The sequence below is a fragment of the Aquarana catesbeiana genome, linkage group LG09 (genome assembly GCF_042186555.1).
Source record: "Aquarana catesbeiana isolate 2022-GZ linkage group LG09, ASM4218655v1, whole genome shotgun sequence".
Taxonomy (NCBI): domain Eukaryota; kingdom Metazoa; phylum Chordata; class Amphibia; order Anura; family Ranidae; genus Aquarana; species Aquarana catesbeiana.
In genome coordinates, this window is record NC_133332.1 from 24773947 (window position 1) to 24791617 (window position 17671).

General features: G+C 48.3%; 6 non-coding genes across 6 annotated transcripts; all 6 read left to right on the plus strand.

The window, feature by feature from the left end:
• Nucleotides 1-7432: 7432 nt before the first annotated feature.
• TRNAV-UAC (transfer RNA valine (anticodon UAC)) lies at nucleotides 7433-7505 on the plus strand. The gene has a single exon. It is a non-coding gene; the product is annotated as a tRNA-Val (tRNA).
• An 804-nt stretch (nucleotides 7506-8309) lies between these two features.
• On the plus strand, nucleotides 8310-8382 carry TRNAV-UAC (transfer RNA valine (anticodon UAC)). The gene has a single exon. It is a non-coding gene; the product is annotated as a tRNA-Val (tRNA).
• Nucleotides 8383-9189: 807 nt separating this feature from the next.
• Nucleotides 9190-9262, plus strand: TRNAV-UAC (transfer RNA valine (anticodon UAC)). The gene has a single exon. It is a non-coding gene; the product is annotated as a tRNA-Val (tRNA).
• Nucleotides 9263-10070: 808 nt separating this feature from the next.
• Nucleotides 10071-10143, plus strand: TRNAV-UAC (transfer RNA valine (anticodon UAC)). The gene has a single exon. It is a non-coding gene; the product is annotated as a tRNA-Val (tRNA).
• Nucleotides 10144-10954: 811 nt separating this feature from the next.
• Nucleotides 10955-11027, plus strand: TRNAV-UAC (transfer RNA valine (anticodon UAC)). The gene has a single exon. It is a non-coding gene; the product is annotated as a tRNA-Val (tRNA).
• Nucleotides 11028-11838: 811 nt separating this feature from the next.
• TRNAV-UAC (transfer RNA valine (anticodon UAC)) lies at nucleotides 11839-11911 on the plus strand. The gene has a single exon. It is a non-coding gene; the product is annotated as a tRNA-Val (tRNA).
• The last annotated feature ends 5760 nt before the right edge of the window (nucleotides 11912-17671 follow it).

The following is a 17671-nucleotide window of genomic DNA, read 5'->3' on the forward strand; positions in this document are numbered from 1 at the left end:
GTGTAGTGTGTGTTCCGGTGTGCTGAGAGATAGAGAGAGAGAGAGACAGTGTCATTTGATTTGAGTTAGATAGATTAGGCAGAACAGTCAGTCAGTTAGCTGCACTTACAGTGTATTGTGTATATATATGCATCCCAGGTGTTGCATATATATATATACACTGTATTCAGTTTAGCTAGATCCGTTCCTGTTATCTTCTATCTAGACTATTTACATTTAATGCAGTGCGTCCTGCTCACAGTGTTCAGCTAGATCCGTTCCTGCTATTTACATTTAGTGCAGTGCGTCCTGCTCACAGTGTTCAGCTAGATCCGTTCCTGTTATCTTCTAGACTATTTACATTTAGTGCAGTGCGTCCTGCTCACAGTGTTCAGCTAGATCCGTTCCTGCAATTTACATTTAGTGCAGTGCGTCCTGCTCACAGTGTTCAGCTAGATCCGTTCCTGCTATTTACATTTAGTGCAGTGCGTCCTGCTCACAGTGTTCAGCTAGATCCGTTCCTGCTATTTACATTTAGTGCAGTGCGTCCTGCTCACAGTGTTCAGCTAGATCCGTTCCTGCTATTTACATTTAGTGCAGTGCGTCCTGCTCACAGTGTTCAGCTAGATCCGTTCCTGTTATCTTCTAGACTATTTACATTTAGTGCAGTGCGTCCTGCTCACAGTGTTCAGCTAGATCCGTTCCTGCAATTTACATTTAGTGCAGTGCGTCCTGCTCACAGTGTTCAGCTAGATCCGTTCCTGCTATTTACATTTAGTGCAGTGCGTCCTGCTCACAGTGTTCAGCTAGATCCGTTCCTGCTATTTACATTTAGTGCAGTGCGTCCTGCTCACAGTGTTCAGCTAGATCCGTTCCTGCTATTTACATTTAGTGCAGTGCGTCCTGCTCACAGTGTTCAGCTAGATCCGTTCCTGCTATTTACATTTAGTGCAGTGCGTCCTGCGCACAGTGTTCAGCTAGAGCCGTTCCTGCTATTTACATTTAGTGCAGTGCGTCCTGCTCACAGTGTTCAGCTAGATCCGTTCCTGTTATCTTCTAGACTATTTACATTTAGTGCAGTGCGTCCTGCTCACAGTGTTCAGCTAGATCCGTTCCTGTTATCTTCTAGACTATTTACATTTAGTGCAGTGCGTCCTGCTCACAGTGTTCAGCTAGATCCGTTCCTGCTATTTACATTTAGTGCAGTGCGTCCTGCTCACAGTGTTCAGCTAGATCCGTTCCTGTTAAATTCCTACTGACCGGCAGGCTTGTCTGGTTACAGTATATAAAGCTACCTGAAGAAAATTACAGGTGTTCTATTTGATCCTATTAGTACCACGGTCAGGCAGCTAGACTATTTACATTTAGTACAGTGCGTCCTGCTCACAGTGTTCAGCTAGATCCGTTCCTGTTATCTTCCTACTGACAGGCAGGCTTGTCTGGTTACAGTATATAAAGTTACCTGAAGAAAATTACAGGTGTTCTATTTGATCCTATTAGTACCACGGTCAGGCAGCTAGACTATTTACATTTAGTACAGTGCGTCCTGCTCACAGTGTACAGCTAGATCCGTTCCTGTTATCTTCCTACTGACAGGCAGGCTTGTCTGGTTACAGTATATAAAGCTACCTGAAGAAAATTACAGGTGTTCTATTTGATCCTATTAGTACCACGGTCAGGCAGCTAGACTATTTACATTTAGTACAGTGCGTCCTGCTCACAGTGTACAGCTAGATCCGTTCCTGTTATCTTCCTACTGACAGGCAGGCTTGTCTGGTTACAGTATATAAAGCTACCTGAAGAAAATTACAGGTGTTCTATTTGATCCTATTAGTACCACGGTCAGGCAGCTAGACTATTTACATTTAGTACAGTGCGTCCTGCTCACAGTGTTCAGCTAGATCCGTTCCTGTTATCTTCCTACTGACAGGCAGGCTTGTCTGGTTACAGTATATAAAGCTACTTGAAGAAAATTACAGGTGTTCTATCCCAGCTTAGTGCAGCTACAGGCCATTAGTATGTCTGGAAGGCCAAGAAGGAGAGGCAGACAGTCACAAGCCAATAAGAGAGGGCAAGCAGGCTCTGTGTCTAGTGCTGGTCGTGGAGACGGTGCATCCTCATCAGCACGTGGCCATGGGACACGCTTGGCCTTTTTTTCGGCAGCTGGCCATGTTGAGCCGCAACATGCGGAAGACTTGGTCGAGTGGATGACCAAGCCGTCCTCATCCTCCTCATCCTCTCTCACCCATGCCCAGGGTGCTTTGTCTGGCAAAGCAGCGGCCTCTTCCCTCAGCTCAATGTCATCAGTGACTCCTTCCCTAGCTCCACCATGTCCTCATGAGGATTCCCTCGAACTGTTTGACCACAGTGTTGGGTACATGCTCCAGGAGGATGCCCAGCGTTTGGAAGGCTCTGATGACGATACTGAGCTCGATGAAGGCAGTAACATGAGCGCGGACAGAGGGGGTGCCCAAGAAGGACAGCAATCTGGCAGTCATGCTCCCCCTGCTGCAGCATACTGCCAGGTTTGCTCCAGTGATGAGGAGGGAGGGGATGATGAGGTCACTGACTCAACGTGGGTGCCTGATAGGAGAGAGGAGGAGGAGGAGGAGGCGGCGGCACATCACCAACGAGGCAGGATGCCCTCCAGGGGCCAGCCTAAGGGCAGCACATTGACTGCATCACACCCCAAAGCTCCACATGTGCAGGGCGCTGCAGTCTCTGCGCGTTATTCAAAAAGTTCTTTGGTGTGGGCCTTTTTTGAGACGAGTGCATCAGATCGCACCGCTGCTATTTGCAACATATGTCTCAAGCGTATCTCGCGTGGCCAAAATATCTCCCGCTTGGGTACCACATGCTTGACCAGACATATGTTGACCTGCCATGCAGTTCGTTGGCAAGCGTATCTAAAAGACCCACACCAAAGAACAAAGAGGATCTCTCCTTGCTCCTCATCAGCTGAGATTTCCAACCCCACTAGACCTTCAGTCCTCTCTGAGACCTGCAGTGAGAGGAATGAAGGTGTAGAATTAGGTGTGTCACAGCCAAGTACTTGTGGGCAATCTGCTTTTGGTACACCGACGTCAGATTGTACCAGGCAAATTTCCCTGCCCCAGCTGCTGCACCGCCGAAAGAAGTTTGCTCCCAGCCATCCACATGCCCAGCGGTTGAATGCTAGCTTGGCAAAATTGCTAGCACTTCAACTGCTGCCTTTTCAGTTGGTAGACTCTGCCCCCTTCCGTGAGTTTGTGGAATGTGCGGTTCCTCAGTGGCAGGTACCCAAACGCCACTTTTTCTCACGGAAGGCGATTCCGGCTCTCTACCGGCATGTGGAAGGCAATGTCCATGCCTCGCTGGACAGGGCGGTCAGCGGTAAGGTGCATATTACCGCTGACTCATGGTCCAGCAGGCATGGACAGGGACGTTACCTAAGTTTCACGGCGCATTGGGTGACTCTGCTGGCAGCTGGGAAGGATGCAGGACAAGGTGCAGTAGTGTTGGAGGTTGTTCCGCCACCACGCCTCCAAAATGCTGATTGTGACACACCTCTCTCCTCCACCCCCTCCTCTTCTTCTTCCTCCATGGCCTCTTCCTCGGAACCAGCGGTGCTCCGTAGGCGTTCAAGGGGCTACGCAAGTACGCAGGCCAAAAGATGCCATGCGGTGCTTGAGCTGGTGTGCTTGGGGGACAGGAGCCACACTGGGGCAGAGGTTCTGTCAGCTCTGCAGGGGCAGGTTCAGAGGTGGTTGACGCCACGCCAACTTAAGGCAGGAATGGTGGTTTGCGACAATGGCACCAACCTCCTCTCTGCCCTCCGACAGGGACAAATGACCCATGTGCCCTGTTTGGCTCACGTCCTTAACTTGGTGGTGCAGCGGTTCTTGGGCAGGTACCCGGGCTTACAGGATGTCCTGAGGCAGGCCAGGAAAGTCTGTGTGCATTTCCGCCGGTCATATAATGCCAGTGCTCGGCTGACGGACCTCCAAAAGGAGTTTAACCTGCCCAAGAACCGCCTAATCTGTGACATGCCCACCAGGTGGAACTCAACGTTGGCCATGCTGCAGCGGCTGCACACGCAGCAGAGGGCCATCAATGAGTACCTGTGCGACTATGGCACCAGGACAGGGTCAGGGGAGCTTGGTTTTTTTTCCCCACGCCAGTGGGCCATGATCAGGGATGCATGCACTGTCCTGTCACCATTCGAGGAGGCCACGAGGATGGTGAGCAGTGACAGTGCATGCATCAGTGACACTGTCCCCCTTGTCCACCTGTTGGAGCACACGCTGCGTGGAATAATGGACAGGGCACTTGAGGCAGAGCAGAGGCAGGAAGAGGAGGACTTCCTTAGCTCTCAAGGCCCCCTTTATCCAGACAGTGTTCCTGCGTGCCCGCCGATCACACAGGAAGAGGACGAGGAGGAAGAGGAGGAGGAGGAAGATTGTGTCAGTATGGAGGTGGAGCCTGGCACTCAGCATCAGCAGCAGTCTTTAAGGGATCAGTCCCAAGAAACACATGGACTTGTACGTGGCTGGGAGGAGGTGGCTGCGGACCATGTCGTTCTTAGTGACCCAGAGGACTCCGGACCGAATGCCTCAGCAAACCTACGCTGCATGGCCTCCCTGATCCTGCAAAGCCTGCGTAAGGATCCTCGTATTCGTGGTATCAAGGAGAAGGACCAATACTGGCTGGCAACCCTCCTTGATCCACGTTACAAGGGTAAGGTTGCGGACCTTATCTTGCCATCGCAGAGGGAGCAGAGGATGAAACATCTTCGGGAGGCCTTGCAGAAAGGTCTGTGCAACGCGTTCCCAGAGACTGGGAGGTTACAAACTCCTGTTTCTGGACAACGTGTTGCTGAGGCTTCGGTCAGTCAAAGAAGGAGCGGTGGAGAAGGTGGCCGTCTGACCGATGCGTTCAGACAATTTTTTGGTCCGCAGCCCCAAGGTATGATCGGTTCCAGCAACCATCGCCAGCGTCTGTTTTACATGGTGCAGGAATACCTAGGGGCAAGATCAGACTTGGACACCTTTCCCACCGAAAATCCTCTGGGTTACTGGGTCTTGAGGATGGATCACTGGCCAGAGCTTGCACAGTATGCAATTGAGCTACTGGCCTGTCCTGCATCCAGCGTTCTTTCGGAACGCACATTCAGTGCTGCTGGAGGCGTGGTAACCGATCACAGGGTGCGTCTGTCCACCGACTCGGTCGATCGGCTGACCTTCATAAAAATGAATGAGTCTTGGATCACCACCAGCTACCAAGCACCTGATGCTGATGTAACCGAATAATTTTTTTTGAAATCTCAGATCCCTTCAAAGACTGCCTATGCTGATGCTGAGTGACTATCCCTGAGTAATTATCCTCTTCCTCCTCAATCATCACGCTGATAGCTTGTAAGAACATTTTTGGTTCTGGGCGCCACCACCAGTGCCTAAGGCACAATTTTTCAGCCCCTGTTTAACAGGGGCGTGTAATTACAATTTTTGATGTAATACTTTGCAGCAGGGCTCGTTCCTGCATTCCAACTAGAGTGTCTGTGAGGGGTTGCAGTGTTGTGGCACCAGCACCAGTGCCTAGGGCCCAATTTTTCTGCCCCTGTCTAACAGGGGCGTGTAATTACAATTTTTGATGCAATACTTTGCAGCAGGGCTCGTTCCTGCGTTCCAACTAGAGTGTCTGTGAGGGGTTGCAGTGTTGTGGCACCAGCACCAGTGCCTAAGGCCCAATTTTTCTGCCCCTGTCTAACAGGGGCGTGTAATTACAATTTTTGATGCAATACTTTGCAGCAGGGCTCGTTCCTGCGTTCCAACTAGAGTGTCTGTGAGGGGTTGCAGTGTTGTGGCACCAGCACCAGTGCCTAAGGCCCAATTTTTCTGCCCCTGTCTAACAGGGGCGTGTAATTACAATTTTTGAAGCAATAATTTGCAGCAGGGCTCGTTCCTGCGTTCCAACTAGAGTGTCTGTGAGGGGTTGCAGTGTTGTGGCACCAGCACCAGTGTCTAAGGCCTAATTTTTCAGCTCCTGTTCAACAGGGGCATGTAATTACAATTCTTGATCTAATATTTCACAGCAGGGCCCTGTGAGGGCTTACAGTGTTGTGGCCACAGCAACACCTAAGGCCCAAATTTCTGCTGAGTATATAGGGCAGGACCCTACTTTCAAACATCTAACTTACAAACGAGTCCTACTTGCAAACGGAAGGAGACAACAGGAAGTGAGATGAAATCTACCCCTAGGAAGGGAAATTCTCTCCTGTAAGAGTTAATATGGGAAAACAAGTTCTCCTTTCCACTGATGCTTTCCAATCCTTGTTCCACAAAAAAACCCAAATTTTCAAAAAACATTTTTCATTGGGACAAAAAAGTGAGGTGAAATCTTCTGAAGAGGAGGAAAGACAGCAAAACAAATGTCACAGGGGTGATAACCCTTCCCTATGTTTTCCAAAAAGCTTAGAAAAGATTTTTTGGCTGGAGCTAAACACGTTAAAAATGTTCAAAATTACAAACAGATTCTACTTAACAACAAACCTACAGTCCCTGTCTTGTTTGCACCGCCTGTATACTGCTGTTCAGAGTATATAGGGCCTGGTGGCCCCACACCTTTCCTTATTTTAATTTGGGTGCGGGGTTCCCCTTAATATCCATACAAGACCCAAAGGGACTGGTAATGGACTGGGGGGTACCCATGCCGTTTGTCTCACTGATTTTCATCCATATTGCCATGACCCGACATGACATTAAACCCGCAAGCAGTTTTAAATGAGATTTTTTCCTTTAAAAATGACATTTGGTGCAGGGACTGTTCTAAACATGGGAAACACGCGTCACTTTACAGGCATACTATAGACACCCCCCAGGTACGATATTTAAAGGAATATTTCACTTTTTTTTTTTTACTTTAAGCATCATTAAAATCACTGCTCCCGAAAAAACGGACGTTTTTAAAAGTTTTTTTTGCATTGATACATGTCCCCTGGGGTAGGACCCGGGTCCCCAAACCCTTTTTAGGACAATACCATGCAAATTAGCCTTTAAAATGAGCACTTTTGATTTCGAACGTTCGAGTCCCATAGACGTCAATGGGGTTCTAACGTTCGTGCGAACTTTCGGTCCGTTCGCGGGTTCTGGTGCGAACCGAACCGGGGGGTGTTCGGCTCATCCCTACTGGTAACTAGTCCTTTGCCCTCTGCCTTCATTTTCTTGAGGAATGGCTTCCAGAGTATAGCTTTTATAAAGGAACCATAGCTACCCTGGAGCTCTTTGCTATGGGCTGATACTAGGTCATGGCCCTTATGCAAAGAGTGGTCAGAAACACCAGTTTTGCTACACCCTTGAAAGTGTCCTAAAATCAAAGAAATGCCAAAGGATCTCAGATTGACCTATAGGATGCAAGAATAATTTGGTTTTTAACCCTTACCTTTCTGAAAAATTGACAATTAGGCACTCTTTTCACAGGTTCCATAGTGTAGCGGTTATCACGTCTGCTTTACATGCAGAAGGTCCTGGGTTCAACCCCCAGTGGAACCATTTTGTAATATGAGATCAGATACTGACTTTCTAAAAGTCAGACTTTGGAACGTGCCTCACACAACGCAAAGGAATGCAATAGAGCTTTCAAAGTTGAACAGAACTCAAAAAATCAACCTTTGCTATATTGTAGGAAACATTGACTCATGTTAATTGTTTCTAAGCAGTACCCTGAAAAATATATCTTTGGCCTGAAATTCCTCTTAAAAATAGTAGCGCAGTTCCTGGTATGCAATCGTGCCCAAGCACTCCTTTCGATGCAGCCGCATAGCTGTGTGTGTGTGTTGTAAGGCTTTGCGAACTCTGACTTCTAGTCTCAGGGGTATTGGAGTGAAGTTTGGTGATGTCACTACTGTGTTGCTCAGTCTTCTCCTTGCTGGTGGCTTTCTGACATGAGGAAGCAAAGCCCTTCCTCTACCAAGGTGGCCACCTTTACACAGAGACACGCTATAAAACAAGACATGGTAAATCAGTCACGGGGAAAAGATCAGCTGCAGGGAGGCCACAGGCATGAATGGTAACTAGTCCTTTGCCCTCTGCCTTCCTTTTCTTGAGGAACGTCTTCCAGAGTATAGCTTTTATAAGGGAACCATAACTACCCTGGAGCACTTTGCTATGGGCTGATACTAGGTCATGGCCCTTATGCAAAGAGTGGTCAGAAACACCAGTTTTGCTACACCCTTGAAAGTGTCCTAAAACCAAAGAAATGCCAAAGGATTTCAGATTGACCTATAGGATGCAAGAATTCTTTGGTTTTTAACCCTTACCTTTCTGAAAAATTGACAATTAGGCATTCTTTTCTCAGGTTCCATAGTGTAGCGGTTATCACGTCTGCTTTACACGCAGAAGGTCCTGGGTCCAACCCCCAGTGGAACCATTTTGTAATATGAGATCAGATACTGACTTTCTAAAAGTCAGACTTTGAAACGTGCCTCACACAATGCAAAGGAATGCAATAGAGCCTTCAAAGTTGAACAGAACTCAAAAAGTCAACCTTTGCTATATTGTAGGAAACATTGACTCATGTTGTTTCTAAGCAGTACCCTGAAAAATATATCTTTGGCCTGAAATTCCTCTTAAAAATAGTAGCGCACTTCCTGGTATGCAAGCGTGCCCAAGCACTCCTTTCGATGCAGCCGCATAGCTGTGTGTGTGTTGTGTGAGATATAATGCTTTGCAAACTCTGACTTCTAGTCTCAGGGGTATTGGAGTGAAGTTTGGTGATGTCACTACTGTGGTGCTCACTCTTCTCCTTGCTGGTGGCTTTCTGACATGAGGAAGCAAAGCCCTGCCTCTATCAAGGTGGCCACCTCTACACAGATACACGCTATAAAACAAGACAAGGTAAACCAGCCATGGGGAAAAGATCAGCTGCAGTAAGGCTACAGCCATGACTGGTAACTATTCCTTGGCCCTCTGCCTTCATTTTCTTGAGTAACGGCTTCCAGAGTATAGCTGTTATAAGGGAACCATAGCGACCCTGGAGCTCTTTGCTATGGGCTGATACTAGGTTATGGCCCTTATGCAAAGAGTGGTCAGAAACACCAATTTTGCTACAACCTTGAAAGTGTCCTAAAACCAAAGAAATGCCAAAGGATCTCAGATTGACCTATAGGATGCAAGCATTCTTTGGTTTTTAACCCTTACCTTTCTGAAAAATTGACAATTAGGCACACTTTTCACAGGTTCCATAGTGTAGCGGTTATCACGTCTGCTTTACACGCAGAAGGTCCTGGGTTCAACCCCCAGTGGAACCATTTTGTAATATGAGATCAGATACTGACTTTCTAAAAGTCAGACTTTGGAACGTGCCTCACACAACGCAAAGGAATGCAATAGAGCCTTCAAAGTTGAACAGAACTCAAAAAGTCAACTTTGCTATATTGTAGGAAACATTGACTCATGTTGTTTCTAAGAAGTACCCTGAAAAATATATCTTTGGCCTGAAATTCCTCTTAAAAATAGTAGCACACTTCCTGGTATGCAAGCGTGCCCAAGCACTCCTTTCAACGCAGCCGCTTAGCTGTGTGTGTGTTGTGTGAGATCTAAGGCATTGCAATCTCTGAATTCTAGTTGCAGGGGAATTGGAGTGAAGTTTGGTGATGTCACTACTGTGGTGCTCACTCTTCTCCTTGCTGGCAGCTTCCTGACATGAGGAAGCAAATCCCTGCCTCTGCCAAGGTGGCCACCTCCACACAGAGACACGCTATAAAACAAGACATGGTAAGTCAGTCACATGGAAAAGATCAGCAGCAGGGTGGCCACAGGCATGACTGGTAACTAGTCCTTTGCCCTCTGCCTTCATTTTCTTGAGGAATGGCTTCCAGAGTACAGCTTTTATAAGGGAACCATAGCGACCCTGGAGCTCTTTGCTATGGGCTGATAGTAGGTTATGGCCCTTATGCAAAGAGTGGTCAGAAACACCAGTTTTGCTACCCCCTTGAAAGTGTCCTAAAACCAAGGAAATGCCAAAGGATCTCAGGTTGACCTATAGGATGCAAGCAATCTTTGGTGTTTAACCCTTCCCTTTCTGAAAAATTGACAATTAGGTACACTTTTTTTACAGGTTCTATAGTGTAGCGGTTATCACGTCTGCTTTACACGCAGAAGGTCCTGGGTTCAACCCCCAGTGGAACCATTTTGTAATATGAGATCAGATACTGACTTTCCGAAAGTCAGACTTTGGAACGTGCCTCACAAAACATAAAGAAAAGCAATAGAGCTTTCAAAGTTGAACGGAACTCAAAAAGTCAACCTTTGCTATATTGTAGGAAACATTGACACATGTTAATTGTTTCTAAGCAGTACCCTGAAAAATATATCTTTGGCCTGAAATTCCTCTTAAAAATAGTAGTGCACTTCCTGGTATGCAAGCGTGCCCAAGCACTCCTTTCGATACAGCCGCATAGCTGTGTGTGTGTTGTGTGAGATATAAGGCTTTGCAAACACTGACTTCTAGTCTCAGGGGTATTGGAGTAAAGTTTGGTGATGTCACTACTGTGGTGCTCACTCTTCTCCTTGCTGGTGGCTTTCTGACATGAGGAAGCAAAGCCCTGCCTCTATCAAGGTGGCCACCTCTACACAGATACACGCTATAAAATAAGGCAAGGTAAGCCAGCCATGGGGAAAAGATCAGCTGCAGGAAGGCCACAGGCATGACTGGTAACTAGTCCTTTGCCCTCTGCCTTCCTTTTCTTGAGTAACAGCTTCCAGAGTATAGCTGTTATAAGGGAACTATAGCGACTCTGGAGCTCTTTGCTATGGGCTGATACTAGGTCATGGCCCTTATGCAAAGAGTGGTCAGAAACACCAGTTTTGCTACCCCCTTGAAAGTGTCCTAAAACCAAGGAAATGCCAAAGGATCTCAGGTTGACCTATAGGATGCAAGCAATCTTTGGTGTTTAACCCATCCCTTTCTGAAAAATTGACAATTAGGCAAAGTTTTCACAGGTTCTATAGTGTAGCGGTTATCACGTCTGCTTTACACGCAGAAGGTCCTGGGTTCAACCTTCAGTGGAACTATTTTGGAATATGAGATCAGATACTGACTTTCTAAAAGTCAGACTTTGGAACGTGCCTCACACAACGCAAAGGAATGCAATAGAGCCTTCAAAGTTGAACAGAACTCAAAAAGTCAACCTTTGCTATATTGTAGGAAACATTGACTCATGTTAATTGTTTCTAAGCAGTACCCCGAAAAATATATCTTTGGCCTGAAATTCCTCTTAAAAATAGTAGCGCACTTCCTGGTATGCAAGCGTGCCCAAGCACTCCTTTCGATGCAGCCGCATAGCTGTGTGTGTGTTGTGTGAGATATAAGGCTTTGCAAACTCTGACTTCTAGTCTCAGGGGTATTGGAGTGAAGTTTGGTGATGTCACTACTGTGGTGCTCAGTCTTCTCCTTGCTGGTGGCTTTCTGACATGAGGAAGCAAAGCCCTTCCTCTACCAAGGTGGCCACCTTTACACAGAGACACGCTATAAAACAAGACATGGTAAGTCAGTCACGGGGAAAAGATCAGCTGCAGGGAGGCCACAGGCATGACTGGTAACTAGTCCTTTGCCCTCTGCCTTCATTTTCTTGAGGAACGGCTTCCAGAGTATAGCTTTTATAAGGGAACCATAGCTACCCTGGAGCTCTTTGCTATGGGCTGATACTAGGTCATGGCCCTTATGCAAAGAGTGGTCAGAAACACCAGTTTTGCTACACCCTTGAAAGTGTCCTAAAACCATAGAAATGCCAAAGGATCTCAGATTGACCTATAGGATGCAAGCATTCTTTGGTTTTTAACCCTTACCTTTCTGAAAAATTGACAATTAGGCACACTTTTCACAGGTTCCATAGTGAAGCGGTTATCACGTCTGCTTTACACGCAGAAGGTCCTGGGTTCAACCCCCAGTGGAACCATTTTGTAATATGAGATCAGATACTGACTTTCTAAAAGTCAGACTTTGGAACGTGCCTCACACAACGCAAAGGAATGCAATAGAGCCTTCAAAGTTGAACAGAACTCAAAAAGTCAACTTTGCTATATTGTAGGAAACATTGACTCATTTTGTTTCTAAGAAGTACCCTGAAAAATATATCTTTGGCCTGAAATTCCTCTTAAAAATAGTAGCACACTTCCTGGTATGCAAGCGTGCCCGAGCACTCCTTTCAACGCAGCCGCTTAGCTGTGTGTGTGTTGTGTGAGATCTAAGGCATTGCAATCTCTGAATTCTAGTTGCAGGGGAATTGGAGTGAAGTTTGGTGATGTCACTACTGTGGCGCTCACTCTTCTCCTTGCTGGTAGCTTCCTGACATGAGGAAGCAAATCCCTGCCTCTGCCAAGGTGGCCACCTCCACACAGAGACACGCTATAAAACAAGACATGGTAAGTCAGTCACATGGAAAAGATCAGCAGCAGGTTGGCCACAGGCATGACTGGTAACTAGGGATGAGCTTCGTGTTCGAGTCGAACCCATGTTCGACTCGAACATCGGCTGTTCGATCGTTCGCCGAATTGCGAACGTTATGGGCCGTTCGCGCTAAATTCGTGTGGCGCGTCACGGCCCATAATTCACTGCGGCATCGCAGTGCATTGCTGGCTGATGATTGGCCAAGCATGCACTATGACCCGCATGCTTGGCCAATCACAGCGCTGTCAGTAGAGAGAGCTGTAATTGGCCAAAGCCAGGGTGGCTTTGGCCAATTATGGCTCAGGGGATTTAGTACACACCCCACACTATATAAGGCCGCCTGCACGGCGGCCCTGTGTAGTGTGTGTTCCGGTGTGCTGAGAGATAGAGAGAGAGAGAGACAGTGTCATTTGATTTGAGTTAGATAGATTAGGCAGAACAGTCAGTCAGTTAGCTGCACTTACAGTGTATTGTGTATATATATGCATCCCAGGTGTTGCATATATATATATACACTGTATTCAGTTTAGCTAGATCCGTTCCTGTTATCTTCTATCTAGACTATTTACATTTAATGCAGTGCGTCCTGCTCACAGTGTTCAGCTAGATCCGTTCCTGCTATTTACATTTAGTGCAGTGCGTCCTGCTCACAGTGTTCAGCTAGATCCGTTCCTGTTATCTTCTAGACTATTTACATTTAGTGCAGTGCGTCCTGCTCACAGTGTTCAGCTAGATCCGTTCCTGCAATTTACATTTAGTGCAGTGCGTCCTGCTCACAGTGTTCAGCTAGATCCGTTCCTGCTATTTACATTTAGTGCAGTGCGTCCTGCTCACAGTGTTCAGCTAGATCCGTTCCTGCTATTTACATTTAGTGCAGTGCGTCCTGCTCACAGTGTTCAGCTAGATCCGTTCCTGCTATTTACATTTAGTGCAGTGCGTCCTGCTCACAGTGTTCAGCTAGATCCGTTCCTGTTATCTTCTAGACTATTTACATTTAGTGCAGTGCGTCCTGCTCACAGTGTTCAGCTAGATCCGTTCCTGCAATTTACATTTAGTGCAGTGCGTCCTGCTCACAGTGTTCAGCTAGATCCGTTCCTGCTATTTACATTTAGTGCAGTGCGTCCTGCTCACAGTGTTCAGCTAGATCCGTTCCTGCTATTTACATTTAGTGCAGTGCGTCCTGCTCACAGTGTTCAGCTAGATCCGTTCCTGCTATTTACATTTAGTGCAGTGCGTCCTGCTCACAGTGTTCAGCTAGATCCGTTCCTGCTATTTACATTTAGTGCAGTGCGTCCTGCGCACAGTGTTCAGCTAGAGCCGTTCCTGCTATTTACATTTAGTGCAGTGCGTCCTGCTCACAGTGTTCAGCTAGATCCGTTCCTGTTATCTTCTAGACTATTTACATTTAGTGCAGTGCGTCCTGCTCACAGTGTTCAGCTAGATCCGTTCCTGTTATCTTCTAGACTATTTACATTTAGTGCAGTGCGTCCTGCTCACAGTGTTCAGCTAGATCCGTTCCTGCTATTTACATTTAGTGCAGTGCGTCCTGCTCACAGTGTTCAGCTAGATCCGTTCCTGTTAAATTCCTACTGACCGGCAGGCTTGTCTGGTTACAGTATATAAAGCTACCTGAAGAAAATTACAGGTGTTCTATTTGATCCTATTAGTACCACGGTCAGGCAGCTAGACTATTTACATTTAGTACAGTGCGTCCTGCTCACAGTGTTCAGCTAGATCCGTTCCTGTTATCTTCCTACTGACAGGCAGGCTTGTCTGGTTACAGTATATAAAGTTACCTGAAGAAAATTACAGGTGTTCTATTTGATCCTATTAGTACCACGGTCAGGCAGCTAGACTATTTACATTTAGTACAGTGCGTCCTGCTCACAGTGTACAGCTAGATCCGTTCCTGTTATCTTCCTACTGACAGGCAGGCTTGTCTGGTTACAGTATATAAAGCTACCTGAAGAAAATTACAGGTGTTCTATTTGATCCTATTAGTACCACGGTCAGGCAGCTAGACTATTTACATTTAGTACAGTGCGTCCTGCTCACAGTGTACAGCTAGATCCGTTCCTGTTATCTTCCTACTGACAGGCAGGCTTGTCTGGTTACAGTATATAAAGCTACCTGAAGAAAATTACAGGTGTTCTATTTGATCCTATTAGTACCACGGTCAGGCAGCTAGACTATTTACATTTAGTACAGTGCGTCCTGCTCACAGTGTTCAGCTAGATCCGTTCCTGTTATCTTCCTACTGACAGGCAGGCTTGTCTGGTTACAGTATATAAAGCTACTTGAAGAAAATTACAGGTGTTCTATCCCAGCTTAGTGCAGCTACAGGCCATTAGTATGTCTGGAAGGCCAAGAAGGAGAGGCAGACAGTCACAAGCCAATAAGAGAGGGCAAGCAGGCTCTGTGTCTAGTGCTGGTCGTGGAGACGGTGCATCCTCATCAGCACGTGGCCATGGGACACGCTTGGCCTTTTTTTCGGCAGCTGGCCATGTTGAGCCGCAACATGCGGAAGACTTGGTCGAGTGGATGACCAAGCCGTCCTCATCCTCCTCATCCTCTCTCACCCATGCCCAGGGTGCTTTGTCTGGCAAAGCAGCGGCCTCTTCCCTCAGCTCAATGTCATCAGTGACTCCTTCCCTAGCTCCACCATGTCCTCATGAGGATTCCCTCGAACTGTTTGACCACAGTGTTGGGTACATGCTCCAGGAGGATGCCCAGCGTTTGGAAGGCTCTGATGACGATACTGAGCTCGATGAAGGCAGTAACATGAGCGCGGACAGAGGGGGTGCCCAAGAAGGACAGCAATCTGGCAGTCATGCTCCCCCTGCTGCAGCATACTGCCAGGTTTGCTCCAGTGATGAGGAGGGAGGGGATGATGAGGTCACTGACTCAACGTGGGTGCCTGATAGGAGAGAGGAGGAGGAGGAGGAGGAGGAGGCGGCGGCACATCACCAACGAGGCAGGATGCCCTCCAGGGGCCAGCCTAAGGGCAGCACATTGACTGCATCACACCCCAAAGCTCCACATGTGCAGGGCGCTGCAGTCTCTGCGCGTTATTCAAAAAGTTCTTTGGTGTGGGCCTTTTTTGAGACGAGTGCATCAGATCGCACCGCTGCTATTTGCAACATATGTCTCAAGCGTATCTCGCGTGGCCAAAATATCTCCCGCTTGGGTACCACATGCTTGACCAGACATATGTTGACCTGCCATGCAGTTCGTTGGCAAGCGTATCTAAAAGACCCACACCAAAGAACAAAGAGGATCTCTCCTTGCTCCTCATCAGCTGAGATTTCCAACCCCACTAGACCTTCAGTCCTCTCTGAGACCTGCAGTGAGAGGAATGAAGGTGTAGAATTAGGTGTGTCACAGCCAAGTACTTGTGGGCAATCTGCTTTTGGTACACCGACGTCAGATTGTACCAGGCAAATTTCCCTGCCCCAGCTGCTGCACCGCCGAAAGAAGTTTGCTCCCAGCCATCCACATGCCCAGCGGTTGAATGCTAGCTTGGCAAAATTGCTAGCACTTCAACTGCTGCCTTTTCAGTTGGTAGACTCTGCCCCCTTCCGTGAGTTTGTGGAATGTGCGGTTCCTCAGTGGCAGGTACCCAAACGCCACTTTTTCTCACGGAAGGCGATTCCGGCTCTCTACCGGCATGTGGAAGGCAATGTCCATGCCTCGCTGGACAGGGCGGTCAGCGGTAAGGTGCATATTACCGCTGACTCATGGTCCAGCAGGCATGGACAGGGACGTTACCTAAGTTTCACGGCGCATTGGGTGACTCTGCTGGCAGCTGGGAAGGATGCAGGACAAGGTGCAGTAGTGTTGGAGGTTGTTCCGCCACCACGCCTCCAAAATGCTGATTGTGACACACCTCTCTCCTCCACCCCCTCCTCTTCTTCTTCCTCCATGGCCTCTTCCTCGGAACCAGCGGTGCTCCGTAGGCGTTCAAGGGGCTACGCAAGTACGCAGGCCAAAAGATGCCATGCGGTGCTTGAGCTGGTGTGCTTGGGGGACAGGAGCCACACTGGGGCAGAGGTTCTGTCAGCTCTGCAGGGGCAGGTTCAGAGGTGGTTGACGCCACGCCAACTTAAGGCAGGAATGGTGGTTTGCGACAATGGCACCAACCTCCTCTCTGCCCTCCGACAGGGACAAATGACCCATGTGCCCTGTTTGGCTCACGTCCTTAACTTGGTGGTGCAGCGGTTCTTGGGCAGGTACCCGGGCTTACAGGATGTCCTGAGGCAGGCCAGGAAAGTCTGTGTGCATTTCCGCCGGTCATATAATGCCAGTGCTCGGCTGACGGACCTCCAAAAGGAGTTTAACCTGCCCAAGAACCGCCTAATCTGTGACATGCCCACCAGGTGGAACTCAACGTTGGCCATGCTGCAGCGGCTGCACACGCAGCAGAGGGCCATCAATGAGTACCTGTGCGACTATGGCACCAGGACAGGGTCAGGGGAGCTTGGTTTTTTTTCCCCACGCCAGTGGGCCATGATCAGGGATGCATGCACTGTCCTGTCACCATTCGAGGAGGCCACGAGGATGGTGAGCAGTGACAGTGCATGCATCAGTGACACTGTCCCCCTTGTCCACCTGTTGGAGCACACGCTGCGTGGAATAATGGACAGGGCACTTGAGGCAGAGCAGAGGCAGGAAGAGGAGGACTTCCTTAGCTCTCAAGGCCCCCTTTATCCAGACAGTGTTCCTGCGTGCCCGCCGATCACACAGGAAGAGGACGAGGAGGAAGAGGAGGAGGAGGAAGATTGTGTCAGTATGGAGGTGGAGCCTGGCACTCAGCATCAGCAGCAGTCTTTAAGGGATCAGTCCCAAGAAACACATGGACTTGTACGTGGCTGGGAGGAGGTGGCTGCGGACCATGTCGTTTTTAGTGACCCAGAGGACTCCGGACCGAATGCCTCAGCAAACCTACGCTGCATGGCCTCCCTGATCCTGCAAAGCCTGCGTAAGGATCCTCGTATTCGTGGTATCAAGGAGAAGGACCAATACTGGCTGGCAACCCTCCTTGATCCACGTTACAAGGGTAAGGTTGCGGACCTTATCTTGCCATCGCAGAGGGAGCAGAGGATGAAACATCTTCGGGAGGCCTTGCAGAAAGGTCTGTGCAACGCGTTCCCAGAGACTGGGAGGTTACAAACTCCTGTTTCTGGACAACGTGTTGCTGAGGCTTCGGTCAGTCAAAGAAGGAGCGGTGGAGAAGGTGGCCGTCTGACCGATGCGTTCAGACAATTTTTTG